The sequence below is a fragment of the Mesoplodon bidens genome (genome assembly GCF_964165515.1).
Source record: "Mesoplodon bidens genome assembly, chromosome: 19".
Taxonomy (NCBI): Eukaryota; Metazoa; Chordata; class Mammalia; order Artiodactyla; family Ziphiidae; genus Mesoplodon; species Mesoplodon bidens.
Genome location: NC_138179.1, coordinates 24,120,184 through 24,143,469, shown reverse-complemented (window position 1 = coordinate 24,143,469; position 23,286 = coordinate 24,120,184). Strand labels below are relative to the sequence as shown.

Here is a 23,286-nt window from a genome sequence, read left to right as displayed (position 1 = left end):
TGCTTGGCTGAGTCTAGGCCATGTGTCCATGTCCCCCGTGCTGGGGGCTGGGAGGGCAGTGCCTGGACCTTTCGGCCTCTGTGGGGAAGTGGGTTTTGTCTCCTGTCAGGACAAGATGGCCGGGAATCCCCCAAACACAGGTGGGGGCGGGGGGAGATGCTGGACAGCCGTTCCCACGGGGTGTACGTGAATGAACGGCACGGCCTGCAGCCTGGAGGAACTGACAGTCTCCAGACCAGAAGTTGTCAAACATTAAGGCCAATGTGCATATGAGTCAACCGGGGTAACTAGGTAAAAACGCAGACTGGCCACACTACTCTGATCCAATCAGCCTGTGATGGGGGAACATACATGATGCTAAGGCAGGGGGTCCCCACACTGGTGCGGATACTAAGCCAACGCTGGCGCCATGACCCACGTGCTCTGAGGGCACAGAGGAGGCTCTGGCCTAACACACCTAACACACGGGGATGAGCTGGGTCTTGGATTACAAGGGGGAGGGGACGCAAAGACAGGGAGGGGGACACTTCAGGCAGAGGGAATGGGGTCTGAAAAAGCACCAAAGTGAGGCCTAGCGTGGGATGTACAAAGGAACTCAAAGAAACGGAGACCAGAACCTAGAGCCAGAGAGTGGGGAGAGTGAGCCCCGGGAGATGGGCAGGGCCTGGGTCACCTAGGAGCCTTCTGTGCCATTCCCGGGGAGCTCTGCTTGTTCCTTTCAGCCAATGATTTTCAAACAGATCATGACTCACTAGTGGATGGTGAAATCAGTTTAGTGGGTCCTGGCCAGAAGTTTTCAAAGAGATATAGGATAGCAACTCAGGTAGTATCAACTCTTGAAAATTTTGCTTCAGTTATACAAAGAAGCGCATTGCAAAATCAGGTGCAATGTAAAATAAATTTCTTCCTGTAGGTCAAGGTCACAGAAGTTTGAAAGCTGTGCTTGTGGTCAGAAAGGCGCTGTTTGAAGCTTTTTAAGGAGAGGAATGATACGATCAGATCTGCACTATACAAAGATGCCTCTGCTGCTGGTTGGATGGGGTAAGACCGGAGGAACGAGCCTTCGGGAGAGGGAAAGATGCTGAGGGCCTGAACTTCAGCAGTGCTCGTAGGAATGGAGAGGAGAGTTACAGGCAAAACAGGTAAAGTCGGCACCAATTAGCTGGAGGCTTGGAGGAGAAGGGGGAGGGCTCCCCTGTTCCCACTGTGGGTGACCAGGAGGATGATGGTACCATTACCTGAACTGGGGGAAAGGCGGGGGGAGATGCAGATTTCGCTGTTTGGGGAAGCAGAGAAGGTGGAGAGAATGAACTGAGGGCTGGACACTGTCAGTCAACAGTGCCTCTGGACCTCAAGGGGCCCTTTGTCCAGCACGTAGCCTGAGACGGGGGGCACCTACCCTAACAAAGCCCATCAGACATTGTCCCTGGGGTTGGAGCCTTGAGCAGAGGACACAGGACCGTTCATTCTGTAGGGCTGCCCTGGAGAGTGTCCTGTTCCTGCTCTGGAGGATCCTTCCAGAGAGCTGGTCCTTCAGTTTTCCACTAAATCAGTAGGCTTCCCGATCCCTGTCCTTCCTGATTAAACTAACCAAAGCCATTTTCTGTCGCTTACCACCATAGAACGCGGACTGATAAATAACAGCCACTCTGCTGACCTCACAACATCTGGGGATTAATGAGGTAAGGTTTCCAAGTGCGCTGCAAACTGCAAAGTGCTGGTCAGATGTAAAGAGCTAGAACTGGACAATACCCTCTCCCTCAGGCCCTTTGCATCCGTTAGTGTTAGGATCCCACACATTCCCCCACTGCTGAGACTTGCTGAGACCCTCAGGGGAGGCACCCTGTCCGTTAGGCTGTAAAGAGCCCAGAGCTGCGTGGTCCTGAAACCACCCACACACAGAGCAATTAACCCAAACCGCCGCAACCCACACGACCTACCAACACCCTTTGCAGGTGAGGGAGCATGTGTGATGGCTTTGGGAAAACGGATCTGAATCGAAATGGGCCAGGAGAAAGGGGCGGAGGGCGACCAGGCAGGGGGACTGGCATAAGCGACGTCACAGAAGCTGCAACTCTGCCACCCTGCTCAGTCGCTGCCAGCAGCCTGGTGTTCTCGTGGTTTGTGCAACAGAAACGGGTGGGGGGAGGCTGAGGCCCTCCCTGTGAGTGTTACGAAACCGCACTTGGGTCCATTCGCCTGAGCACAGTAAAACCAATCTACTGGTACCGGGTTTCAGGGAAGGAAAAGTCGGCACTTATTGCAAGGCACCAAGCAAGCAGCACAGGCAGTTAACGCTCAAAAGACCAAAACTCCCCGATGGCTTTCAGGGAAGCGTTTTTAAAGGCAAGGTGAGGGAGAGGGTTGCAGGGTGCCTGATCAGCTCATGGACGTTCTCCTGACTGGTTCATGGTGAGGTAACCAGGTGGTATTTCAGGAGTCAACGGCATCAACCTGGTTGCAACTGGTCCGGGGTCTACGTGCTGGTGGTCGGCACGCAGTGAACTTCTTCCACCTGGTGGGGGCTTTAATATCTGCAGAACAGCTCAAGGATATAAAGGTCCTTGACTTTGTGTTACAGCTAAACTATTCATGTTTTGTTTTGCTTGACTGTCTCCCTCTGTCTCTGCATTTTCTCACTTCTCTGATTAAATTTGCTCTTTGGAACTCAGGGAAGGCCTAGGAGGCTAAAGCTTTTCTACAGACAAGAGGTGGGGGACGCAGAGAGCAGTCTATCACTGGGAAGGCCCTGCAGGGTCCTGCTTAGTTTCAGGGGAAGGCTCAGCTCGTGGGGACATGAAGATCAGAGCAAAGATTTGATGCTGGAGCATTTAGAGATGCATCTGGGGGTTAAAAGCTGTCCTGTTAGAAGGAGGGGAACAGAGTAGATTTACCACTTGCAAACGGGTCTTGGTGTCTTTGCTCTGACCCACCCCAGGACTAGGTTAGGTGTCTCTTCTGGGTTCCCATCACCCCCGTGCTTCCCAGAGTAATCACTGCTTGACAGTCTCCCCAAAACCTGTCAGACTCAAGAGGGAAGGACAGTATCTTTACTGTGTCCCTCACGTGGTGCCAAGCCCTCAGCAGGCACTCCAAAAGTATCAGTGAACGCATGAATGAATGAGTGAACGCATGAATGAATGAGGGGTCCTTCCTCCTGCCAAGTAGCCCCAATGCCCCCCTTTCCACTTAAGTACCAGAACTGACTGTGATACTACACGGCATTGTGTGGCTTGTCAACCCCAGAAAATCTGCCTTCTCGGCTCTTTCATTGGGGGTTGCGTGCAGGGCTCTTGTTTACCCTGGTGGATAAGCAGAGGCCAGGGCTGGTCAAAGAGAGCTGAGTACAGCTTGGTCATGAACAAGGCAGCAGTGGAAAATCCCCAGGCTGGTCCCCAGCCCGCCCGGCCTGGACGCTGTGCTGGGGTGAGAGCTCAGAGCCCGTCCTCCTTGTCCAGCTGCAGCCTGGGGGGCCTGGATGGCAGGCAGTCCTCACCCAGGAGCCCCCATTTGCTCCCACCCTACCTCTTTAATATGTGGTGAGTTAGGGGAGGGCACAGACCTGGGTCCTTCTAGCTCGTCACTGTCCACAAGACCCCTTCAGGCTCTGAACAGGGGCTGGCAAAGCTTTTCTGTAAAGGACCAGATAGTAAATGTTTTAGACGTTACAAGCCAGATGGTCTCTGTCACAACTGCTCCACTTTGCTATGTTAGTAAGAAAGCAGCACACGTGACCCATCAGTGAATGGGTGGGGCTGTGTTCCAAGAAGCCCTGAGTCATACAAACAGGTGATGGGCTAGAAAGTAGGGGAGGTGGACCTGCCGAGACCTGGGCAGAGGCCACCCAACCCCCAGCCCCAGGACAAAGGGCTCTCTATGGAGCAACTGTTCTCAGTCAGGGTGACTGTGCCCGCACAGGGGACATTTGGCAATGTCTGCAGACATTTTTGGTTGTACCTGGTGTGTAGAGACCAGCGACGCTACGAAACATCCTACAATGTACAGGACGGTCTCCTCTCCCTCACAACAACAGAGAATTATCCAGCCCAGGTATGAATAGTGCCGAAGTTGAGAAACTGCTCAAAAGCCATGGATCTCAAAGTGTGGGCAGTGTCACCTGGGAAATTGTAAGTGCTGCACATTTTCAGCCCCCTCCCATCCCGACTGAATCAGAAATGGGATGGGATCCAGCAACTTGTATTTTTAACAAGCCTCCCGTTTTCTCCACGTCCTCACCAAGGCTTGTTCCCTTTCCTCTTTCTGGTAACAGCCATGCTAGTAGGTGTGAGGCGATAGCTTCTTGTGGTTTTGATCTGCATTTCTCTGATGATCCGTCAAGTTGAGCACCTTTTCATGTACCTGTTGGCCATCTGTGTGTCTTTTTTGTAGAAATGTCTATTCGGGTCCTTTGTCCATTTTTAAATCAAGTTGTTTGGTATTTTTGCTATAGCATTGTGTGAGTTCCTTTTCTATTTTGGATATTCACCCCTTAGCACTTCTGGAAAGCTAATGTATAACATTGTGACTATAGTTAACAGTACTGTACTGTATACTGGAAACTTGATAAGAGGGTAGATCTTAAGTATTTTCACTACAAAACAATAAATAAAGGAAGGAGAATGGTAACTATGTGAGGTGATACACACATTAATTAGCTGGATTGTGTTGATTGTGGGGATAACTTCACAATGTATATGTATCCCAAATCATCAGATTGTACACCTTAAGTGTATACAGTTTTTAATCGTCAATTATACCCCAATAGAGGCAGGGCGGAAAAACAAGAGCAAACAAGCCTTCCAGGTGGTTCTGACACTAAAACTTGAGAACCGCTGGGGGAAAGAGATCAAGAGGGGCTGAAGGAAAGGGAGGTGAGGAAGGGCAGGGTGGGCAGAGCTGGAAGCAGACACATGCCAGGCTCTGAGCTGGGGAGGGCCCTCAAAGGCGGTAAGACACACGGAATGTGACCTGCAGAGATGAGCATCAAGATGGGAGCACATAGAGCGGGGGGGTGGGGGGCATCCAGAGTGCCAATCCCGGACGGAGGGCTTAGGAAAGGCCTGGGAAGAGAGGGAGCTCCAGAGGGAGGAGTAGGGAGAACAGTAGGAGTAGGGAGCAGGGAGAACAGGCAGAGAGACCCTTGGGAGCATGTTCCCTCCGGAAAATTGCAAGACGTCCCCCACACGTCGAAGGGGGGGGGGGAGTTGGGCGAGGCGACAGCAAGGGCACTGTTGCTGGCCCAGCAGCCCACAGTGGTTCTCAGCCCTGGTGCAACCCAAGGGTCACCTGGGGAACCCTGAAAAAATACCAATGCCCAGCTCTTACTCAAGAGCGCTGAGTCAGAAAGGGGTGGGGGAGACCCACAGAGCGTCATCAGATTTTTTAAAGCTCCTGGGTGGTTCTAATGGACAGCCAGGGTTGAGAGCACCTGAGTTAGAACCGTGACTAGAGGGAAGTGGGAAGATCTTAAAGTGGAGCAATTTACACCATTATTTCATTTGATTCCCCGCTATCCCGTTTTACAGATAAGAACATCGAGGCGCAGAGAAACTAGGAGGCTTGCATAAAGTCACAGAGCTAGTCGGTGACGAGACCTGTATTCAGAGATGGGAGATAAAGGCCTCCGGGGCTGGCAGGCAGGGACCAGCAGGGCTCAGTCCCCAGGGCCAGGGAGCTTAATGGTAACCCAGCCCTGACCTGCAGGAGGATGACGGAGGAAGGAACAAGAAGACTTTGGCTTATGTCCAACCAGGGAGTGGACCGCGGGCTTGGAGAGGGCTGGACTCGGTGAGGGCTGTTCCGGACTCCTCTCCCAAGCAGCACAAACTGGGCTCTGCACCTGCTCCGTCCCGGAGCCTGGTGTCTCTCTGCAGCCTGGACCCGGGTTCACTCCCCTCCTCTGGCGAGGCCCTTTCAGTTTTGCTGTGACAAATGCTGCCCTGGGTGATGACGTCTAAGGGCAGTTGGAAGCCCTTCACAGTTCGCAAAGCACTCACTCTGCCTCAGGAAGGCCTCTGATGTGCCAGGGTCTGTGCTCAGACTGGGGTTGTACGGGGGTCAGCCTTCCAGTGTGAGAAACAGGAGCGTAAAGAGATAAAACAACACTGCGAGCCCAAGGTGGACCGAGATGTAACTGAAGGGCACGGATAGATCAGGGAGGGGAGCAGGGTGCAGCCAGTCTCGGGAAGCTGCTGGGAGGGAGAGCAGAGCCCCGGATGGAAGATGAGGACGAAGGGGAAGAGGGGCACCTTGGACGGTCTTAGTTACTCCTCAGAGCAACTCTGAAAGGTACAGTTGGTTATCATCTCTGTTTAATGATGACGAAACTGAGGCTCAGAGAGGTTCAGTAACGTGCCCAAGGTCACACAGCAAGGACATGACAAAGCTGAGACTCAAAGTCCTCGGGAAGGAGCCCATGCCCTTGGAGCATGGAAGTGACTAGAAATCAGGAGGGGACTCGGAGCCTGGCTTTCACCACAGGGGTCTGCATTGGAAGAGCTGACAGCCATCTATTTATGGCGGCAACCACTAAATCTCCAGCATCCCACTCCATTCAGTGCTTCCCGACCCCTTCCCCCTCTTAATCCCTATAATTTCTCCTTTAGAGGAGGATCAGCCAACTGAGACAATTATTCCAAGTTTCAAATAAACATAACCCTGCGAGGTGAGGATTCTTTTCTAAGCCTTTTCTCCGTGAGAGACTTGCCCACAGCCAGCAAAGACAACCGCTCCTGTGCTTCTCCCCCAGCCCACCTACCCCTGCTGATGTTCTAAACTACAAAACGCTTCTTCCTGGGATATTCTCCCCGGGTCAATTTTCCTCCCTGGCATACTTTCTGCTAGATTTCAAGAGTAAGGCGGAGATTTTTATCTTTGTGATTTAATTAAAATGTGTTTGCATGACGGTGAAGGAAGACAAGCCTCACCACTGTTGACACCTCTTCAAATGCCCTTTTCCAGCCCTCTGACGCCCAGGGCTGCCCAGCCCAAGCGGGTGGGGAATGTGGGCTCTTCCAGAAAGGCACTCACCAGAGCCCCCCACGGCCTGAATCACCTCCGTACAGCCTTCCCCCTCATGGGGCCCACGTGAACCAGAAAGGAGAAAGCGCTGAGTGCAACAGAAGAGCAAACCGTGCAAATACCATTTGCTCTCTGGGCGGAAGGAAATTGCCTAAGCAGGAATGGACTTCTTAATGGGTGGCTCTGAGCTCATGGGAGATGAAATAAGTGGCAAGAGTGAGCAGCAACTGTCTCCAGGGCCAGCCCCTCAGGAGACAAACACAAACTCCTGGAAACAGCTGAAGATCAGGGGGATGGGCAGCTGCCTGAAACAGAGTCAGAAAGGAGATTAGCAGGCAGTGTCCAAAACAGATCACTCCTGGATTATTCTCTTTGTCCAAGGTGACTCGCACATCCTCACCCAGCTGCAGACCAGCCGGTCCCGGAGGTGGGGAGATACAGCGCATCAGCTGGCCTGACGGTTGTGGCCCAGTATGTCCCAAGTCCTCGCATCAGGAGAGCACATTGTCTAGAAAAGTGGAGGAGGGATTTCGAGGAGATGCCAAGGCCAGCAACTCACACCTGGGTCCGAGAGCGCTTGGAGGCAGCCAACTGGGCTGTGACGGAGAAGGGGGGGACCGGTCCTCCACCCATCAAAGCCCTCTTCGTTTTTAGCAGTAGAGACATACTTGGGCACGTTCTTTGCTTCCCTGAGCTTCACATTCCACATCTGGAAAGTGGGACAGTTACAGCTCTTCACGGGCCTGAACTGTGCCAAGGGTCTCCCACACAGGAGGTGGCAATAAAGGTTCCCGTGCCCCACCCCTTCCATCACAGACTGCCTGGTAATTCCTCCTGTGTGCTTATATTTTATGGGATATTCATATTATTCTATAGCTTTCCTGGGAGTGTACGGTTTACACAACCAGATAAAAAACTCCCGGAGGTCAAGGTCCATGTTTTAAACTCCATACTATTGCACAACATATTAGACCCATGTCTCAACCAACTTGATACTTCCAGAGATGTACACAGATTAGTGGCTCGATTATTGTACATAGCAGAGGCACAAAATACATGTATTGAATGAATGAGCGAGTGAATGAATGAATTTAGCCTCCATGTACTCTTCCTAAGAAGGCAGATCCAGGTCATCTCCTCCCTAAGGTCCTTTCTCAGAGCCTTTGCAACTCAGAGCTCTGAGTAACAGCCCTCCTGAAGAGGGCAGAGGCCAGTCTGCTGTCCCCCAGCAAGGAGAGCCCACAGGGAGGCCAGGAGCTCCCAGAGCAAACACTTACACAATGGCCCACAATGAGCATGCAAGACCCTTTGTATCCTGTGCTCTTTGTCCACATCCAGTGCTCCCCCGGGGCTGCCACAGGCCTGTGCCGTTGCTAGGGAACCATCTCACTGAGCTTCCAGGGAACGGAAGACCCTCCGTCACCGGGGTGAGAAGACCGTGCCTGCTCCCAGCTCCCGAGACTTGTGATGGGAGCAGATTCAACCTCACCTGGACCATCACCTGTACTGAGGTATTCCTCTGGGGTCTGTCAAGTTATGGATCAGGGAAAGTTAGATGCCCAGGTCCTCCTGGAAAGACACGATGGCTGCCGGTCCCTCTCCTATGAGGAAAGCAGGCAGCGTGCACTCTGTCCTGTCCAGCAGGGAAAGACGACGGTGGAGGTGGAGAGGGTGAGGCCATGCTGGTGGGGACGCTGGGAAGTGCTGGGTGGTGTCCGTTCCTTGGTGTGAAATCCCCGAGGGAAATAGAGAAATGCTTTGCTTGTCCCTCTCTCCTTTCAGAATCACTGGAATCAGTGGTTCCGAGTCAGGAATAATTTTGCCTCTCTGCTCCCTGCAGGGACATTTGGCCGTGTCTGGAGACATTTTTGACTGTGATGACTGGGGGCTGCTACTGACACCTAGTGACCAAAGACCAGGGATGCAGCTGAAATATCCTATGATGCACAGGACAGCCCCACAACGAAGAATTAACCGTCCTAAATGCCAGTAGTGCTGAGGCTGAGAAACCCTGAACTAAATGAATGGATGAAAGCATGTAACTAACATGAGTGTTATACAAATTACAGGTGTCGGTACTATGTAGGTATCTTCTGTATTGTTTTGTAGCTCTTTCTCTCTCTATATACACACACACACACACATATATATATATATATATATATATATATATATATATATATATATATATACAGACACATACATATCACCACAGTGGATGTGGGGCAGGGATGAGGATGAAGTGGAGAAAGGGAGGAGAAGAGAGCAATTATTGAGCACCTACTATGTGCCAGGAACCAGGCTACACTAGAGGGTACGGATTCCATAGAAATTCAAGAATGTGGGGCTGCACTCCCGTTCATCAGGGTGAGAAAAGTTCAACCTCAGCTACGTGTGAAGGCCCTTTGCCCCCAACTGGCTTCGTACAAGAATCCAAGGAGAGAGAGGGATTACACGGTGCCAGAGAAACGGGTGAGGATGGTCTTGGGCCGAGGCGCCTGCGGTGTTTGCCACCTGACACACCGTCTGTCAACAAGTCCTGTCCTCCTTGTCTTGCCAAGCTCTGATTCTCCAGGCAGGCTCAGAGGTGGACCTCCAGGGAGTGGAGCCTCAACCAAAGAGGACACCCTGCTGTCCCCCGGCCTCAAGGCACAGGGGGCCACCGCCCCCGTATGGGGCTTCAGGGAAGGCGGGGAGAGGAGTCTCCTCTCACCCAAAGAGAAAACCTCCAAAGCTTCACCAGACTCGGAGAAGCAAACACTCTTTCCATCCGTCCTCCCCTTCCCCACCACGAGTCTCTGCATCTCAGGCAAAACCTGAGAGTCCTCTCCCGGGTGCTGGGAAACATCTGTTTCCCTCCCTGAGGAGCAAAACAGGTTGCAAGCCCCTGAGGTAAAGTGGCCCCTACTCAGAACAGAGGAAACCCCTCGTTCCTCTCACAGGGGTGCCGAACACCGTAGCGTTGAGGACAGGACAGAACACAAAGGAACATCTTTACAAACGATCCCACCACCAGGAATTTGATAACTATTAGTTCTTTCAATCCTCACAACAAACTATGGTGTGGGTGTTATTATTCCCATTTTAAAGATGAGGAAACTGAGGCTGAAAGCATGGAGGGGACTTGTCACAGGTTAGGTTCCCGGGAAGCAGACTTGGAGACAAGTCCTGTGTGCAGGACAGGACCAGGACTGGGCAGCGGACGAAGCTGAGCTGCTCTGCAGTCAACCCTGTGGGGACTTTAGGAGCTGAGCTGGCCCTCTGGCGTCGTCCCAAGTTTCATAGACGGAGCCAGGCCTTTGCACCCGGCTTTGATCTGTCACTGACCTCAGACTGCCCCTGAAGGAGCTGTGACCTTGGGCAAGGCTTTTCTGTTCAAGTGAGGCAATCCACCTCTGCACGCCCCACGGCTGGAGGGAAGTGTTCCTCATCCCTAAAGAGGGGCTTGGGTGCACGTCAGCGCCCACCCCAGTCACCTTGCCCAGGGCAGAGCTGGAACCATGCCCACACCCTTTCCCCTGCCACCAAGTCTACCTTCACACCCTGATTACATGGGGGCTGAGGGGCCCCAGGAGAAGGACTCATGGAGCCTCCCTGATTGGAGGGCTAATGCATCCTGGCGCGCCCAGGAACTGCAGGCTGAGGGTGGACAGAGGAACCCAGGTGTGGGCAGGGTGCAGGCCCGGGACGGAGGACTCCGTCCTGGTCACAACAGGGGCTCCCCCTTCACACCCTCAGACCCTGAGGCCCCACTGGCCTCACTGAACTCCCTCACCCTGCAATCCCTGCAGACCCCCGCGGGCCTCATCTCACCCCTGAAAGGCCCAGAGCCTAGAACTTACAGAATCATGGGATTTCAGCGCTGCACAGAACCTCAGCAGCCTCCCATGTGCTCTGCTGAGGCGCTGAGACCCAGAGAGACCCCAGTGCACAGAGTGGGTCCCAACGAAGTGTGAGTAACTCACGTGGGGACACAAAGGGAGTGGAGGCAGAGGTGGGACTAGAGCCTGGGGGTCTCCCGTCAGGCACCCCGCCCACCACAGGAGCAGCCCTGCACCAGCTGGTGCCACCTCTGCACTTTGCTCCGTGTCCAGCCTCCTGTGCTTCTCGAATGGTACCAATTCTTTCCTCTGCCTGCAAGACTCTTCCTCCTCTTAGCTCGGTGAGTTCCTGTTCATTCTTCAGATCTCTCTTCCCCAGGAAGCTTTTCTGGACCCCCCACCCCCGCCAGGCCAGGTCAGCCCACACCTCATCCCCTTTAATTCTCTCATGGCACCCTGTACTCATGCGTCACACAAATCACTGCTGTAGCTAAATCAGTCGATGTGCAATTGCTGATTCAAGGTCTGTCTCGTTAGAATATAAGCTCCACGACGGCGGAGAGCAGAGCTGTCTTGTTCACGGTGAATAAGTGAGCGAGGAGTACATTCGATACTGTGCTGCGCTCTTCCCCAGTTCGTTCATTTCTTAGCACAGCTGTCCTGAGTCCTTGGACAGATGCCTAATGCCTCAAAGGCACTTAGTGAGACTTAATAAGCACCACCCCTCCCCCACCTTGTTGCCATCCCCTCCCCAACCCCTCAGCGCCCAGTCCGAAGTCAGGCACAAGAGTGGATGACCAACAGCATTCTGCTGATTGATGATGCCTGCCTGCCAGCTGGGCCTCCGGAACACCCCTGCCAGAAAAAGGAGTGAAGGATTCTCATGCTTCCGCAGAGACTGAGGGCAGGAGCCGGGACAGCTCCAGACTGGGCCCCCAGGCAGCAAGGAGGGAATTAGCACAAATCACATTAACCATGGTTCTCAGGAAGCGCTGCTGAATTCGACGTTATAGTCATAGCAGCTGCCTCTTTTTAATAGGACGCTAATGCTCATTCTGAGCAATTACTCTATTTGCAATGGTTTCTTAATGTTCAGCTTCTGGAGCCCTGAGAGGAAAGGGCCTTGTGTTTCCAGTAACCAGCCCTACACTGGCAACACAGAAGGATGAGCTGCGGAAACGCCCTTCCCGGCCTAACCGCGCACCTGCTCCAGAGAGCCTAGGGAAAGGGCTGGCAGCTGGCTCCCCTGACTGGGGGCCATGCAGAGGGTGAGCCCATACAGGCCGCGGCAGGAAGGCCTCCCTGAGCTTCCTCTACTGCTCCCTGCACAGCTTCGCAGCTGCCCAAAGCAGGTCCCTGCTCAGCTCTCTAATGGTATCCAGTCCTTCTCCCGGCATAGCACTTAGCATGCTTATCGTTTTGACTTTAATAGCATTTCCCCCTTTTGATTATTAGAACAATGAAAGTTCATTGCAAAAATAAAGCAAAATGTAAAAGAAGAAAGCAGACCGTATTGCACAGCACCCAGAGATCAGAGCATGCTATCATATTTTGTTCTAAGCACAGGTGCATAAAGATCCATAAACATCATTTTTTAAAAAGCGGAGCCGATCATACCATCCACACTGCTTTTTAACAATAGGATGAACATGCTTTATTGTCGTCGCTTATGCAATTGTCTGCCTTTCTCAGTAAGTTTCCGCCTCCGTGTGGGCGGCACCCAACTTCACCAGGTTCACTGCGTCTGCTGGACAGAGACCCCAGCACATGGCAGTCACCCCATAAACGTTAGCTGGAGAGATGGCATGTCCCTCAGGATACTCTGGGGTTGCAAGTCACCCAATTAAGTACCCAATTAAAACTGGCTAAAGCAAAAAGTCTGTACTAGCTAAAGAAAAATCTGGGATGTTCAGAAATAGTTCTAGCTTCAAATGAGACTTGACCCAGTAAATCAAACCATGGCATCCAGGACCTAATCAATCTCTGCTCCATGCCTCTGTCTCTGTCTCTGTCTCTCTCATCTTGTGTGGTGTTAGTGGCACCCTTAGCCTCCTCCTGGTGGCCCAGAGCCTCCACGTAGACTAGACCTCATGTCCTCACACCACATGGTCCAGGAGAAGAGAGGAGATCACTTTCAATAACTGCAGCATATGTTCCGGGGGGTGGGGTGGGAAGGAGAGGTCACTCTCTCTTTAGCCTAAATTGGGGCACATGGCTTTCTCTGAACCCATCCCCGTGGCCAAGGGGATGCTAGAGCTGGGGTGGGGTCAACCCCAGCCAAGCCCCAAGAGTGAGAATAGAGAATAGATGAATTCACAGAGGAAACTGGGATTGTATTGAAAGGGAGAGGAAAACACAAATGCCCACTAGAAATGAATGACCACAGATGGATGGACACACAGGCAGGTGGAAGAATGAATCAGCGATTGAGGAAGGGAGGCAAATTATCTTCTGCTGAGATAGTTTAGAATCTAATAAAGGAAAATAAAAGGAAGGAAGGAGCAAGCCTCACTTTGCCCAAAGCTCCCAGCTCACCAACAAGGTTCAGAAACAAAATACAGTGACACCCACATCAGTCACAAATCCTTGGGATTACGCTCTTCAAATACGAAGCGTTTCTCCTCTCTCTCTCTCTCTCTCTCTCTCTCTCTCTCTCATTCCCTCCCTCTCTCCTCCCTCCACTTCTCTCTCTGAATGCAGGTGTGTTTTTCTCCATCTCCTTCTCTCTTTGCCTTGCTGCTTTCTATTAGGTATTTGAACTTTATCAAACGCGGCTACTGTACCATCAACCAAGTAGGCACTAAATATTTGTTGCATGGGCCTCCCTGGTGGCGCAGTGGTTGAGAGTCCGCCTGCCGATGCAGGGGATACGGGTTCGTGCCCCGGTCCGGGAGGATCCCATATGCCGCGGAGCAGCTGGGCCCGTGAGCCATGGCCGCTGAGCCTGCGCATCCGGAGCCTGTGCTCCGCAACGGGAGAGACCACAACAGTGAGAGGCCCACGTATCGCAAAAAAAAAAAAAAAAAAAATATTTGTTGCGTGATTGTAGAACTTAAAATCTCCTTTCTGATAAATGAATCCTGCTTCTTTCCATAGACTACAATGTCTTAAAACACACTTAGAATGTAATTCAATTTTTAAAAGGGCCGTAACGCAGGTCTCCTCACAGAGATCAAAGGCCCCACTTCCTGCAGGTGGTACACAGGGCTGTATCTGTTTGTTTGCAGAGATAAGAAGGGCCAGTATCTAAGCTGAACTAATTTCAGGGCACACCCAGCAGACTTCTGGTAAGTCTTTTAACGGACTCTGTTGAAATGTGTAATAGCACTGTCTTGCAGCCACCAGAAAGCTCTGTGTTCTGGGTGGTGGTATGTTAGGGTCATTTCAAAGAAATGCTCCCCAGGCAGAAACAGGGAATCAGGAGCCAGGTGAGGAAAGGGCTTTAGGCAGGAGGACATACTATTGACCAGGAAGCAGGGGCAGTCATTTCTGGGTCATGTGACACTCTAGTTCCAGGTCACCAAAGCAACGTCTGACTCATACCCGTAAGGAACCTGCCCAAGGGATTAAGGATTTTTTACACTCAGCTCCCAACTTTGGGACCAGAATCGGGACCTTCCCCACAAATTGTCCTTTTCCTCCATAAAGGACCATCATTATGGCAACGAAAATCATTCTGTGGGTGAAACAGACTCACAGACTTAGAGAACAAAATTATGGTTACCAGGGGGGAACGGTGGGGGGAAGGGATAGTTAGGGAGTTTGGGATTGACATGTACACACTGCTGTATTTTAAATGGATAACCAACAAGGACCACCTGTATAGCACAGAGAACTCTGCTCAGTGTTGTGTGGCAGCCTGGATGGGAGGGGAGTCTGGGGGAGGATGGGTACATGTGTATGTGTGGCTGAGTCGCTTTGCTGTGCACCTGGAACTATCACAACGTTGTTAATCGACTAGACTCCAATATAAAATAAAAGGTTAAAAATAGAAAGAAAATCATTCTGTGGGTGCATTTTCCAGGCCAGCACAGAGCTGGGCGTCTCTTCACCTGTTCATTCATCCTACAGTTCTTTATTGGCAAACTACTGTGTGTCAGGCTCTGTTTTAGGTGTTGGGGATACAGTGATGGGTAAAAAACATAAAGCCTATGTTCTCACTGGGCTCACATTCAAGTGGGAAGAAACAGGTCATTTAAAAATGAGTAAAAAATACAGAATATCAAGCAATGAGAAGTGCTTAGAAGAAAAAGACAGCAGAGTAAAGGGATAGAAAGTGAAGGATGCCATTTCTGTTAGAGCAGTACAATCTTTAGGATAGGATGCAATTTGAGAGAACCCTAAAAGAAGTGAGAGATCAATCCACAGGAGAGGGAAGGACAGTCCCAAGTGGAGGAAATAGCATGGAGAAAGGTGACAGCTGATTGACTTGTTGGAGGAACAGCCGGGAAGTCAGTAGGCATGGTGCAGAATGAGCAAAGGGGAAAGGGTAAAACACGAGACCAGGGAGGTCAAGGGCCATGTACGAAGGATGCAGACATGGGCCTTTATTCTGGTATCATCGGAGAGTTTTGAGATGGGGAGAATCTTGATATTTTTTTAAAGAACGGTTCTAGCTACTGTGGGGAAAATAGAGTTTAGGACAAGAGCGGAAGCTGAGGCATCAGTGAGGCTGCAAATGCAATCATCCAGGTGAGAGACATTAGTGACGACCCCGAGGGTGGAGAGGAGGATGGATTTCAGAAGCGGAAGCAATAGGGTTTGCTGCTGAATTAAGTACAGGAGAGAACAGTAAGTCGAGGACGACTCCAAGGAGTCTGGCTTGAACAACTGGGAGAGCTGGTGGTGCCACTTCCAAACTGAAGACTCAAGGCAGGAGCCCGTGGGGAGGGATGGAGGATTTGGCTTCAGACGGGTTATCGCACGTCGGGGCTGGGTGCAGAGAGAGCAGAGAGGGCTGAAGACTGAGCCGGGGGTAGTTCGATGTGTGACTGGGAAGATGAGGATCAGGCAAAGGAGGCTGAGAAAGAGTGGCCAGGAAGGTTGAGAGGGACCTAAGAGAGACAGGTGGCCCCTGCCCGAGGGAAACGAGTATTTCAGGAAGGGCCTGATCAGCCATGTCCAAAGCTGCTGGTAAATGGAGCAACGGAAAACCCGGGATGGACTTTGGAATTGACAAGACAGGCCAGGAGAGGCTGAGTAATGCGCCCAGGGCCACGTAATTAGTGAGTGGTGGGGACAGGATTGGCACGCGGAGGTATCCGTTCTACCATCAAAGTCATCACACCCCAGCCATCAGGCTCCTCAATCCCGCGGCCCCTGAGAAGGCAGCCTTGAATTTACTGCCAACGGGGTAGTGTCAGCACGCAGTCCTTCTAGAAAGTAGCTTGATCCGGTTCAAAACATGAGCCTGGCATTTCACTGTCATTGTTTTTACTCCTAAAACTTACTAGACTTTCTCTCAGCTTAGCTTTAAGATGACATCTTTAAAATGTCGTTGTTTCTAACTGGACCATAGGTGAGCAAGTTCTGAGGGCTAACTCTGCCACCCTTGATGACCAGGGGAGGAGGTGGCTGCTATCTATACTTCAGTCTCAGTTCTATAGCCACTCGAGCCCGAAGAGAATCCCACCCGCAGTCTCCTCTTCCAGGTCCTGCCACAATTCAGTCCCACCTGGTCCCAACTTGCCCTGCCCCTTCCCTGTGCCTCCTTGCTTATCATTCCCTTGAAACTAATGCAAAACGACAACGATTAATTTTCTGTTCCTGCATCTTTGGATTGTCTTATCGATTCCAGCAAACATGAGCTACTTTTGAAATACATTTTTTCAGCTTATGTCATTTTTTTGACAGCTCATTATGAAAATTTTCAAACACAGAGCAACGTTGAAAGTATTGTGCAGTGACCACCCATATACCACCACCTAGAGTCTACATTCAACATTGTTTCTACTTGCTTTATCCCACATCTATCCATCTATTCATCCCTCTGTCCCTTATCAATTGATCTCACTTTCTGACACATTTTGGAGTAAGAGGCAGACGTTAGTACACTCCACCTCTAAACACTTTGGTGTGTATATCATTAACTAGAGTTCAATATTTGCTTGAGGTTTTTTTTTTTTAGATAAAGTTTGCAAACAGAGAAGTTAACACATCTCATGCATACATATGCTGAATTTGGACAAATGCATACACACCTGGGTAACTGAAACCTCTACTGAGATATGAAACATCATCATCACCCCAGAAAGTTCCCTCATGCCCTTTCCCAGTCGGCTCCCACCCCCACCTCAAACCAACCGCTGATCTGATGTTTTTCACCATGGATGACTTTGACTTTTCCAGAATTTCACATGAATAGAATCCTAGAGCATGTACTCTCCGTGTCTGGCTTGTTTAGCTCAGCATGACGTCTTGAAATTCATCGATGCAATAGCGTGTTATTTCTTGCTACTCGTATTCCATTAATGACTATCACAGATTGTTTATCCATCCTCCTGCTGACTGCAATGATTATTTTAATAAAGGAAATTATCCTTTAATGAATTTCTAGTTAGGATGTTAAGAATCCACTCATCATCTGAAGCAGACTGGGTCTGAGTCATGGCTGTGAAGAGCCTTGTCTGTGAAATCAGAAAGCTCTGGTTTCCAAGTTCAGCTCCAGCTGTTCTAACTGGGAGCCCTCAGGTCAGTTACCGAGCCACACTGTGCCCTACTTCTCACATGTGAACACTGGAAATAGAAATACCTAAAGGAAGTGAGATGCTTACTAGGGTTAGAGCCGTGTGCTCACTCCTGTGCTCACTCATGTACAGTAGTAGTTAACAAGTGCCTGCTATTTTGACTTCGCTAAACGCGGGGAAACAACGGGAAACAAAAACAGGCCCAGACCTCATGGTGCTTTCAGTCTGGTGGGCAACACAGACACCAAACAACTAACTGCATAATTAATTGTTTAACTGCCATTGTTATCGGTGCTGCAAGGGGAGCTGTGACACTTGCTGAGGGCACGTGACAGGGTCGCTTAAGGCGCTGAGAGTGGTGTACGAGCCAGAGAGAGGCGGGCAGAGGGGAGCCTTCCAGGCGGGAACTGCCCACTGGAGGAGCCGAGGAAGGCTGTGTGCAGGAGGTGCTGTGCGTGGCAGGGGTGGGGAAGGAGGCGGACAGGGCACGCATAGAGGTCGACAGGCCGGGCTTCGTGGACCGTGTTCCAAATGTAGGGCTTTACCCTCAGAGCCATCGGCAGCCAGGGCGGCAGGGCTGTCGGCGTCACACAAGACTGTTCACTGTTCCATCCCTCGTGCTCAGAACTGCCTGCATCAATTTGAGGAAGGGACGGGGAGGCAGGCCTGCAAGCAGAAGTTTGAGATGTGTCTTATGCGGAGCCCGAGTGCGAGGAAGCTCAGAGCCTGCTGGGGCTGCTCAGGGGCTGAAGTAGCAGAAACGCATCTTCTCACAGTCCTGGAGATGGGAGTCCAAGATAGAGATGCCATCAGGGTTGGTCTCTGGGAAGTCTCTCTTCCTGGCTCGTAGACGGCAGCTTTCCGCCCTGTCCTCACATGGCCACTGTGACCACTGTGTGTGCACAGAGACAGCGAGATCTCTGACATCTCTTCCTCTTCTTAAAGGGACCCCAGTCCCATCAGCTTAGGGCCCCACCCTTATGACTCTAGTTATGACCTCATTTAACCATAACTATCTCCTTAAAGGCACTTTCTCCCAAGGCAGTCACATTGGGGGTTAGAGCTTCAATACATGAAGAGGGGGGGCAATTCAGTCCACAGCAGGGTGGGTGCCGGGAAACCAGTCAGGAGGTTAGGGAGGAAATGCCATTGGCCTGGACTAGCTATTGGCAATGAAGGTGAAGGGACCCTGGGCAGAAGAGTCTACCAGAACCAGTGGTGGACCAAATGAGGAGGGAGGGGAAGGAAGGTGTCAAGGGTAACTCCTAGGTTCCTGTGGGTGCAGTGAGCTGAACGGTGGCCCCCAAAAAGGCCCATCCACGTTCCACCCCCTGGAGTCTGTGGATGTGACTTTTTAGAAAAAGGGTCCTGCAGATATAACTAAAGATCTCGAGATGAGATGATCCTGTGTTCCCCAGGTGAGCCCAAGTCCAAGGACAAATCTCCTTATAAGAGACAGAGGGGAGAAGACAGACACCGAGAAGGCAGGTGAAGGAGCAGGGTCTGGAGTAATGTGGCCACAAGGGGCCCCAGCAGCTGGAAGAGGCAGGAAAGGACACGCTCCCTGCTGACACCTCGGTTTTGAACTTCCGGTCTCCAGAACTGTGAGAGAATAAATGTCTGTGGTGTTAAGCCACCAGTTTGGTGATCATTTGCTAAGGCAGCTGTATGCAAGAAACGCAAAGAGTCACTGAAAAGGGGACAATGCCACTCACGGAGGGAGGGAAGCCTGAGGGGCGGGCCCTGTGGGATAGAGGAAGAGGACGAGTTTAGGGTCAGCAATGCACCATTTGTGGTGACTGCAAGATGTTGAAAGGGCAGCAGCCGGGCTCACGGTAAATACTCAATAATTGATAGCTACTGTCATTATTATTTACTCTTGGAACGCTCCGATATTAGAAGTGATGGCTCTCTTTAAGCATATCTGATTTTCCTGGAATCCTGGGATGGCAAACAGTTTGAAGCTCTGCCAGGACACAGCAAAGCTCAGCTCTAGGTCAGCAACACGCCTGCTGGGACCCACGTTATTTCCTGGTACAAAGTTCTGTTTGTACCTCTTCACCTCAGGCTGATACCAACATCATACCCACCCAGAAAGGCTACATCACAGCCACGCAGGCGGAGCCGAGGGGAGCACGGCCAGCCCACTGTGCCCTCCTCCGGGCAGAGTTGTTGGAAGCAGAAGCCCGCCACCTTGTGGACACCCACAGTTCCCAGCCTGGTCCAAACTCAGAGAGTCAGGATTGGAGAAGAAGGGGGCTGCAAAGACACTCACCTTTTCCGACCTCCGAATACAGCTTCATCTAATCAGCCTCTGAAAGTCAAGGTTTGGGTGGAAAATCCCTCTGGTCTTGAAAAGAGCTAAGAGATAAGCAAGCTGGCATCAAAGCAGGCCCTGAAGGACTGCCCCTCCAGCCTGTGTCTATGGATGACCCCTTAAAGCCTCCCTCTCCCAGCTCTGGGTGGGAGAGCTTTGGGCCTACCTTGCTCGCTGCTTCCATAAACCCATAGGGGGCCTCTCCATGGACTTGGAGAAGCCCAATTCTGACTCGCAGGTCAGAGAGCTGGGGTCTTTCTCAACCAGTGTATTTAAAAGCTAGTCTATGCTTCAGTTTCTTCATCCATTCAATGGGGGTAATAATAGTATCTACCTAACTGACCTGTTGTGGACATGAAATGAGTTAATCTAGACAAAGGGCTTAGACTACTGCCTAACCCAGCAGGCCCAATACCTGTTAACTAGTACACACTCCCCGCCCCCATCAAACCCAACTTTCAGCAATATTCTTACAACGCCTCAAGGCATCCCCACTCACTGTTGGATACCATTGGTATCCAGGTATGTGAAGTACTGTGGGAGGGGAATAAAAATAGGTAAGTTATAGTCCTTTTCTCCTGCCATTTGTGGGATAGTCCAGGAGTGTGGACAACACACGTAACAATCAGTGCAATGTAAAAACTAAGAAGTGCTATAAAAGCAACAAAAGCAAAGTGTAAAAAGAAGCAGGAGAGGAGGACTCTCATCCCCACATGGGGAGGTAAACTACTAACAAGCCCTGACCTTCCAGGGAAACCGCACGGAGCGAGGGCAACAGGGAGGAGGGGTCCCTACATGGGCAGGTGCCAAGGTGAGTCCACCTCCTCCTGCAGCCAGTCCTCAGCCATGAGGCCCAAACTCTTAACCATGTCCCCGCACACAGCCCTGTGGTTCTACCCCATCGAGATGGCTCATCCGTGCTGCATCACGTCTTTCCTGGTCTCCTGCAGGGACCTCAGAGCCAAGCCTCCTGCTGCTCTGGGCTCTCCCAACACTAGGGATAAGCCAGCCTCCGGAGGCGGCACCTCTCCAGCCTCCTCTGTGTCCACCCATGCCCATGCCGGTCCTGGAGAGCTCAGGGCCGGCATCACCGCATTCACCCCTTCATCTTTCAGGCCACGCCCAAAAGTCACCTCCCCAGACAGTTTCTCGAAGTCCCTGATAGAGGTCCGATTCCCCTCGTTGACACATCTCTCCGAGCGGCCCTGGCTTTTCCTTCACAGCTCGAACTGCTGGGACCACCTGACTGTTTGGGTGATTCCTGTGAGGTCTGTAAGCTCCACAGAGCAAGGCCTGTACCTCTTCTGTTCAGGGTCACATAATCAGTTATCAGCTCAGTGCCTGAACATAGTTAAGGCCTGTATAAATGTTCAGTGAACAGATGAAATAAATGACTCAATGAGTGCTTCACTCACTGAGGGACACAGTGATGAAGGGAAACACACATGGAGGGTGCCTTGAACCAGTACACATTCTCCTACTGGCGGTGTAAGGGGACAGCCAGGATTTCGAGGAACGTTGTTTGAGCCAGGTGTCTTTCAGTGTCAATCGATGTGAGTAAACTTAGGGCTTTCATGATATGGTCTACGTTTTGCTAACAGGAGAAACCTGAGTCCTTCACGGAGACCAGATGGGTTTGGCAGAAGCAAATCAATCCCTGCCCTGGTGAGGTGCGTGTCTGAGTTCAGAGACCGTAGGAGCAGCCGGTACAGCCCAGGCAGAGCCCCTCTGCAGTCCTGTTCCAAACCCCTCCCCACCCCAGCTCCTCCCCAACACAGAACCAGCAGACTATGCGAGGGGGAACCTTGCTGAGCCGGGTGGTGGACAGAGGGAGGTGGACGGGCAACATCGGGCACGGGGCAGGACTCTTATCCCAGCATCACTGTCCCCAAACACATCCGGTGGCCATCACCAACACCCACGCTCAAGCACCTCTAGTTCCAAGTTCTCAGAGGACAGATGTCCGCATGCCACCCAGGCACTGTCAGGTTCTGGTAGAGAAGCAAGTCCCCCTTACCTGGTACCAGTGGCTCTGACTGCTCTCATGACGCTGCCACTGACCTGGCAGCCCGGGAGCAGCCCGGCAGGATGAAGGTCCCGCGTGCCGCCCTTTCGGCAGGGGGAGGCCAGCACTGACAGGCCCCCGCTCCCTTCCAAACCTCCTCATCCCTGCAGCGTGTGACACCGCAGTTAGAAAGGGAAATGGAGTGACCTCTCAAGCAGAGCTCTCTGGGATACTGGATTCACTTAAACTTATTTCTCATGACTTTTCAGGCTGAGTCTATGTTTGCAAAATCTGGACAAACATGCAGCGGGAGGATTTAGAGGATTTCAAGCATCGGCTTAACTACTGAATCGTGATTTTACAAGTCATCGTTCTATGTCGTGAGTGACAAAAACCTGACTCACACAGGCTCGTGTGTGAGGAAGGGACTGAGATGGTTCACAAAGCTGAAGGGTGGTGAGGCCGTGCCCAGCGGTCGGTGGGGCTGGACCCAGAGCCTCACTCACGCGATGTTACCCGGTTCCTGCCTTCTTTCTCTCTGAGCTCTGCTTCCTCTACCTGAGCTCACCCTCAGAAAAGCCTTCTCCTGGCAGTTCCAGCTTACACGCTACCAGTTCAACACCCTCAGCAAAAAGAAAGCTTCTCTTTAATGGTCCAGCTAGGGTTACCGGATTTAGCAAATATTTAGGACACACTTATACTAAAAAATTATTCCTTGTTGATCTGAAGTTCAAATGTAACTAGGCTTCCTGTATTTTATCTGGCAACCCTCCCTCCAGCACAGGACTGAATCTGGGCAACCTGCATCACATACCATCCCAAACCCAATCGCTGTGGTCAGGGGGATGGGCTACGCCAACCGGCAGGCCACGGTCACCTGCCCATCTCTGGAAAGGCACCAGCACGCCAGCCCTCCTGGTATACATGTCCTGACAGTGGGAGCAGGGTCCTTCCCCAGTAACTGGGATGCTGATCCTATAAGAAGGGGAATGAACCCTGCGCCAGCAAAAACAACACATGTCCACACAGTGACCATGAATGCCCCAGACAACACCGAAAAATATAAACTGCAGGGTAGTTGCACAGCACACAACAGTTTACAAAGCATTTTCATACCACTCTCTCCTTGCCACCCACACCTCCGTTTGGTTGGCAACGATCACTTCCTGTATTACTTTGCTAGGACTGCCATAACAAAGTACCACAGACTGGGGGACTGAAGCAACAAACACCTATTTTCTGACCATAATTCTGGAGGCTGGGAGGGCAAGATCAGGGCGTCAGCAGGGCTGGTGTCTCCCGAGGCCTCTCTCCTTGGCTTGCAGACGGTGGTCTTCTCGCTGTGTCCTCACGTGGTCTTTCCTCTGTATGCGTCTGTGTGTAAATCTCTTCTCGGACACCAGTCATATTGGATAAGGGCCCACCCATATGACCTCA

General features: G+C 51.6%; 1 protein-coding gene and 1 long non-coding RNA gene across 4 annotated transcripts in view; one reads left to right on the top strand and one right to left on the bottom strand.

Moving 5' to 3' along the window:
* ADPRM (ADP-ribose/CDP-alcohol diphosphatase, manganese dependent) overlaps positions 1-23,286 on the bottom strand; it is a 323,254-nt gene that overhangs the window by 268,619 nt on the left and 31,349 nt on the right. The window lies entirely within an intron of this gene.
* Positions 831-9,100, top strand: LOC308607435. Of its 3 annotated transcripts, XR_014014010.1 has the most exons (4): positions 831-1,142; positions 1,623-1,682; positions 8,359-8,531; positions 8,861-9,100. It is a non-coding gene; the product is annotated as an uncharacterized lncRNA (long non-coding RNA). The 3 variants fall into 3 exon arrangements; XR_014014008.1 differs by lacking the exon at positions 8,359-8,531 and having other exon boundaries at positions 831-1,041; XR_014014009.1 differs by lacking the exon at positions 8,359-8,531.